This window comes from Sus scrofa, chromosome 18, assembly GCF_054392235.1.
Source record: "Sus scrofa isolate SSC_HxYL_T2T_F1_AM1 chromosome 18, Sscrofa_HxYL_maternal_Yorkshire_Landrace_v2.0, whole genome shotgun sequence".
NCBI classification, from domain to species: Eukaryota; Metazoa; Chordata; class Mammalia; order Artiodactyla; family Suidae; genus Sus; species Sus scrofa.
Genome location: NC_139400.1, coordinates 48,001,976 through 48,008,243, shown reverse-complemented (window position 1 = coordinate 48,008,243; position 6,268 = coordinate 48,001,976). Strand labels below are relative to the sequence as shown.

Below are 6,268 nucleotides of genomic sequence, written 5' to 3'. Positions count from 1 at the left end.
AACCAGAAAAATCATAATTATGGTCCATTAGAATAAGATTAATTTAAATGTAATCCTTGAGTCCATGATGACACTAAAAATAAACTGAAGAAGAATGCTAAGGGAGGGAAAATTGGATGAAGGTGGTCAAATACACAAACTGACAGTTATAAGATAACTGTCAGTTATAAGAAATACTAGGGATATAATGTACATGAATAATATGATTAACATTGTTGTGTGTTCTATATGAAAGTTATGAAGAGAGTAAATTCTAAGAGTTCTCACCACAAAGAAAGAATTTTTTTCTTTTTCTTTTATTTCTTATTGATATGATGGGTATTTACTAAACTTATTGAGGCAATCATCTTGTGATATATGTAAGTCAAATCACTAAGCTGTAAACTTTAAACCCATACAGGGCTATGTGTCAATTACATCTCAATAAAACTGGGAAGAAAGTATTTAAGAAATATTTAAGTTGGAGCTCCCACTATGGCTTAGTGGTAACGAACCCAACTAGTATCCATGAGGATGCAGGTTCAAGCCCTGGCCCTGTTCAGTGGGTTAAGTGTCTGGCCTTGCTGCGAGTTGTGGTATAGGCCACAGATGTAGCCTAGATACCATGTTGCTGTGGCTGTGGTGTAGGTCAGCTGCTGCTGCAGCTCCAATTTGACCCCTAGCCTGGGAACTTCCATATGCTGTGGGTGCGGCCCTAAAAAGCAAAAAAAAAACAACAACAAAAAACCTCACAGGTGTCTGTGTATTGTTCTGCTTTTGATTTTGCTTAGTGTTGATATATATAATGCATTCCAAAGATAAAAGTCAAGTAAAGCAGAATAACAGCTCAAGAAATTCTACTAAGTATAATTGAGTTTGAACCACAGCAGAGCACAACAGCCCTCAAATCCCCTTTGTAAGACTCTTACTAATTGCAGAAGAAAAGGAGAAAGGGGTTGATGTGATTAGGAAGTAGATGATAGATAGATATGGATGACATAGAATGAAAACCAAAGAAAGGGTAATAGTGTTCTAGGGGATGCAGGAGAGAATCAACTTAAAAAAAAAAAAAGCTAGTGTTTAAAAACTTCTCTAGTTCCATCCATGTTGCTGCAAAAGGCATTATTTTGTTCTTTTTTTATGGATGAGTAGTATTCCATTGTGTATGTATACCACATCTTCCTAATCTAGTCATCTGTCAATGGACAGTTGGGTTGTTTCCATGTCTTGGCTATCATGAATAGTGCTGCAATGAACATGCAGGTGCATGTCCCTTTTTTAAGGAAAGTTTTGTCCAGATATATGCCCAAGAGTCACCATGCTATACAGTAGAAAAAAAATTAATGTATTGGGGAAATTAAAAAATTAAAAAAACAAAAAGAATATGTGGTACATATAAACAATGGAATATTACTCAGCCATAAAAAGAGTGAAACAATGCCTTTTGTAGCAACATGGATGGATCTGGAACTATCATACGAAGTGAAGTAGGACAGTGAAAGATAAACATTATACAGTATCACTTATATATAGAATCTTAACAAAAAAGGATACAAATGAATTCATTTGCAGAACAGAAACAGACTCACAGACTTTGAAAAACTTATGGTTACCAAAGCTGACAGGCATATGTGGGGGATGGACTGGGGGCTTGAGATAGGCATATTGCCCACTGAGGCACATGAGATGATTGGCCAACAAGGAAATGATGTAAAGCACAGAAAATTCTATCTAATATTCTGTGATAATCTATGTGAGAAAAGAATCTGAAAGAGAACAGATATGTGTATATGTATGACTGAGTCACTTTGTTGTACAGAAGAAATTATCACGACCTTGTAAATCAACTATACTTCAATAAAACTTAAAAAAATTTTTTTAAAGAACAACAACAAAAAAACCTTCTCTCACTTGAGGAGAGTTCTAAGTATAAAAGAATCTATCATTAACAAGAATACCAGATAACAATGTACCAGCAACTGCACTGAGAACTTCAAATACAGTAACTTGTTTGATCATCACAAAAGCCCTAGGAAGCACATACTATAATTATGCCCATTTTACAGATGATCTTTGGGGTAAAATAACATAGTTCAATAAAAGTACGTGTCATAAATTTCTCTCCAACAACAACCTAACACTAAAATATACAGGAGTTCCCATCATGGCTCAGCAGTTAACAAACCCAACTAGCATCCATGAGGACTCAGGTTTGATTTCTGGCCTTGCTCAGTGAGCTGTGGTATGGGTCACAGACACGGCTCAGATCCCGTGTTGCCATGGCTCTGGTATAGGCCAGTGGCTACAGCTCTGATTCGACCCCTAGCTCAGGAACCTCCATATGCCGCAGGTGCGACCCTAAAAAACAAACAAACAAAAAGACAAAAAGAATAAAATGTACAGAGTAAAACCTATAGGAAATGAAAGAATAAGCTTACAAGATTTCAATTATAATAGAAAGCATTAGCAGATATCTCTGAGTCTTTGAAAAAACAATAAGTAAGGAAATAGAGGATCTAAAGAATACAGTAGAATATATGAGGATACCCTGACACATATGCATATGAAACTATTTGTGTGTGTGTATATTTAATTGTCTTGTAAATAGAATTCTGTGGATTTTTTTAATCTATTATATAAAAGTTTTTAAATATTTCAAAATGTAGATTTTTGTCTTCAAAACATAGTTCAAGAAATAAAAATGTGAAATTGTATTGGCTTGAACAAAAATAATATTTGGAAGTCACTCACAAGTAATTCTTTGCTGCAAGAAGAAAGCAAAGCACACATTATATATATGTGTGTATATATATATATAGTAGGAAATATATATTAATTTATTTATTAATATATAATTATTATCATTATTAACATAATATTGGTAGTATATTAATAATTATATTATTATTTATCTAAATATATGCATAGTAGGAAATAATGAAAATAAGAATAATACACATCAGAATCTGACTAGTTAAAAGCATATTCAGAGGAAAATTCATTGCCTTATACATGAATGAAAATAATTATTAAGCATTTAATTCAAGGGTTCAGATAAAGAACAGCAAAACAGACAGAAGAAGAAAGAAAAAGCAGCAATTATACCTTGAGAAAATATTTTGAGAATTTATCAGACAAGTGTTCAAAGCTGATTGTTCAGTGCACAATTTCTGAAAACTCTGACAACTTAAATCTCAATTATTATGAGAATAATTGAATAAATCCTGGGAACATCACATCTTAGCATTACAGAGAGACACTAAATATAACCATTATATTTATTAATATAGAAGTCTACAATATGTGAAATTTAAAAGCAGAGAACAAAGCAGAGTGTATGGTACCATCTCACTTGGGGACTGAGGAATACATTAGCAATTAATATAACTTGCGTCATTGCATGTTCATGTATTTATTTAGAGTAGGCAAGTTTTACTGTTAGAATTTTTAAAATACAACCCTAAAAGCATGGGCTGCTGTATCACATTTCTTCCAGTGTCCTCTTTAAAGTAGAACATTGCATTCCAGTTCTTTAGGGAGTATATCTCTTAATCACTGTAACATGAGTAACCTCTGGTACCTATCAGAGCAAGCAATTACCAGATGTAATACTGAATTTATCTTTTCTCCAGGCTCCCAAGGATTTATCTCTGTCTTCAAGGCAGTTTTCTCTCAGAGAACACTATTATTTCATACTAATAATTTAGAGCCCTCACTACCACATGAGAAGGCAAGGCAAAAATAAAGGGGCAAGGGAAATTTAATCAGCATGGGGTCGATGATGCTATCTAATTTCATCTCTCTACTTTAAAAGTGGGAGACTTGCACCCACTTTAAAATGATATTCTGGGAATTAAATGTCCTGACAGAAGCCAAGCACCCAGCACAGTGATTAGGTGGAATTCCCCCTTTTCCTTCTCTCATATTCTTTCCTACTCTTCCCGCTATAATTAAAGCTCCTCCAGCCAATCCCTATTTACATCGATTCTAAAAGCGGCATTTAAAGTAAAGGTGCAAGTGCAGCAGCCTCGATATATCTGCCTTCGGTAATGTCTGTGACATCACGGCTACTGCAAGCTTAGACTCATTCCTTTGAGAGAAAGTCACGGAGGGAGGAGGATCTGTTAGCACCTTCACCCTGAGAAATGGAGTCTCGGCAGCAGGGGCACTTTCTGGTATCAGAATCAAAATCCTGCCAGAGAAAGTTAATGTCCTTGTCCTAAGTCCACGCTTATTCAACCATTCTCCACGTCGGTAGAAAAGAAAAGGTGTGGGCTTCATCCAGAGTAAATAAAAACACCAAAACCCAAATTTAAACCTCAAAACTATGATCTTTGCTTCCTCTGAAGGTGAAATATTAATTCTCTTGGCTATTCACTTGGCTATAATTACACAGTGCCTGTGTCGCCTCCTGCTTTTGTGTTATTTTACTCTCCTTCTGTGATTGAACCTGGAGTGTCATATCTATTCTCTCCAAGAGAACCATGAACTTCCCCACATCATAATGTATTCCGCATACAGCAATTGCTTAAATAGGTTTTTTATGACTAATAACAAATTCGGTTCAGTACAACATGCATTTTTGAACGGTTTGGAGCTGTCAGAGAACAACATGGGACTTTGTTAAGAAGAGATTTGATTTGAAAGGATTGTGGCCAGAGGAGGAAAGGGGCTGCTGTAAACAGGGAAAGAAGGACCTATGCAGCAAGGAGAATGTTCCCGCCAGGAGATCTGCAAGTGTCTCCAGGCTTAGACAGAAAGCAGGTTATGAGACTGGAAAGAAGCGGGCATGGAAAAGAGGGATGGGTGGATTGGTGCGGGTTGAGAGTAGAGCCAGCAGCTTATTTCAGTGCAGGGCTATTATGGCAGGGCTGTAAGCCAGCTCAGGCTGGGGGCAGCCCAAGTTCAGCCTGTGGAAAGGACAGAATCTTAAAATTTGTTTAACCAGCATTTTGTTCCAATTGATCAGTGGAAACCAAACAACATTAGTGAGACAAAGAAAGGGAATTGGAGGGTCTGTGTCTAGCCACATGATAGGCGGCTGTAGGTGTCGATGACCTACGAGGAGCCATCCATGGATCTGATCTCACTTATATGGGGAATGATAGTTAGCAGTGAGTCATTCCTGGAACACAAAGAAATGGTTGATTTCTCTGTTTTCCAGGATCACAGGGCTCAGGGAAAGGCCATCCTTGTCAGAGGAGACAAAAAGAAAAGGTGAAGATTCTGCCCTTCAGGTTAGAGACTAAATGAAGAGCCCAGAAAAACTTACACACCTAAGAAGCGACAGTCATAACTGAGAAGGAGAAGAAGACAATGAGCATTAAGACAACAAGCATTATCTTCATTTAATTCCCCAACACCTCCTGATGCAGGCACCACTGCCATCCCAGTGCACAGACAAGGAAAGAGAGGCTTGGGGGTGTCCATGGACCCACAGAAAGGAGGTAGCAGAGCCAACTTTGGATCCAGACAGCCCAGGTCACAGTTAGTAGATGAGAATGCCAAAATGTCAAATAAGGAATGAGTTCTGGGAGCTCCAGAACTCTTTCTCCCTGTTGACATAGGACTAATGAGAAACCTTTGGGCTTTCAGACTGAGGCAGAATGGAAATTCGACTTGTTTCATATACATAAACATATGAAACAAGTCTAAATATTTTGCTTATAATTTTTACTCCAAAGCTTATAAACGCTTCCCTTTTAGCATTACAGGGAAACAATACATATGTTCAAGGACATAAACACTGTAGCCAGGGCTCCCACAATAAATGGATGAAGCAGAAAGCTGGGTGCAGGAGTGGATGGCAGGATGTGTGGAACCTTGACCGTCTCTCATCTAAATCTCTCCATTATTTTATTTACTGAAGTTGAAATTCCTGTCCCAGGGCAAAGCTTTTCATCCTAGCAAGGTTAGGACTTAAATGCTGCTACTGGGTAACTCCAAGCGGTATGTGTCTGATATGAGACTGATTTTGAGCAAAGGTGATTATAGTGGAGATGAAGAAGGGAGCCAGTAACCCAAGAAAGGTGACCTTCATCTTGGAAGGGAAGAGGCTGAGGATAAAAAACAAAGAATACAGAAAGGCCTCAAAACAAAACCAAGAAAAAGCTCTCTTCTTCATAATGATCGAAATGTGTCAAGATACAATTTCAAAATAAATTTGTGTATTCCTTCAGTCTTTGTAAAAATCCCATTACTTGTAGTCCAAGGCCATCTGCCTATCAAGCTGAAAGAGCTAGAGGCCAGTCACTGCTTTTGACCAAAAGGGTCACTGCAGGGAGAGTCA

The 6,268-nt window shown here is 37.4% G+C and overlaps 1 protein-coding gene across 7 annotated transcripts in view; it reads left to right on the top strand.

The window, feature by feature from the left end:
- The window catches only part of NPSR1 (neuropeptide S receptor 1), a 270,057-nt gene that overhangs the window by 114,453 nt on the left and 149,336 nt on the right, over positions 1-6,268 (top strand). The window lies entirely within an intron of this gene.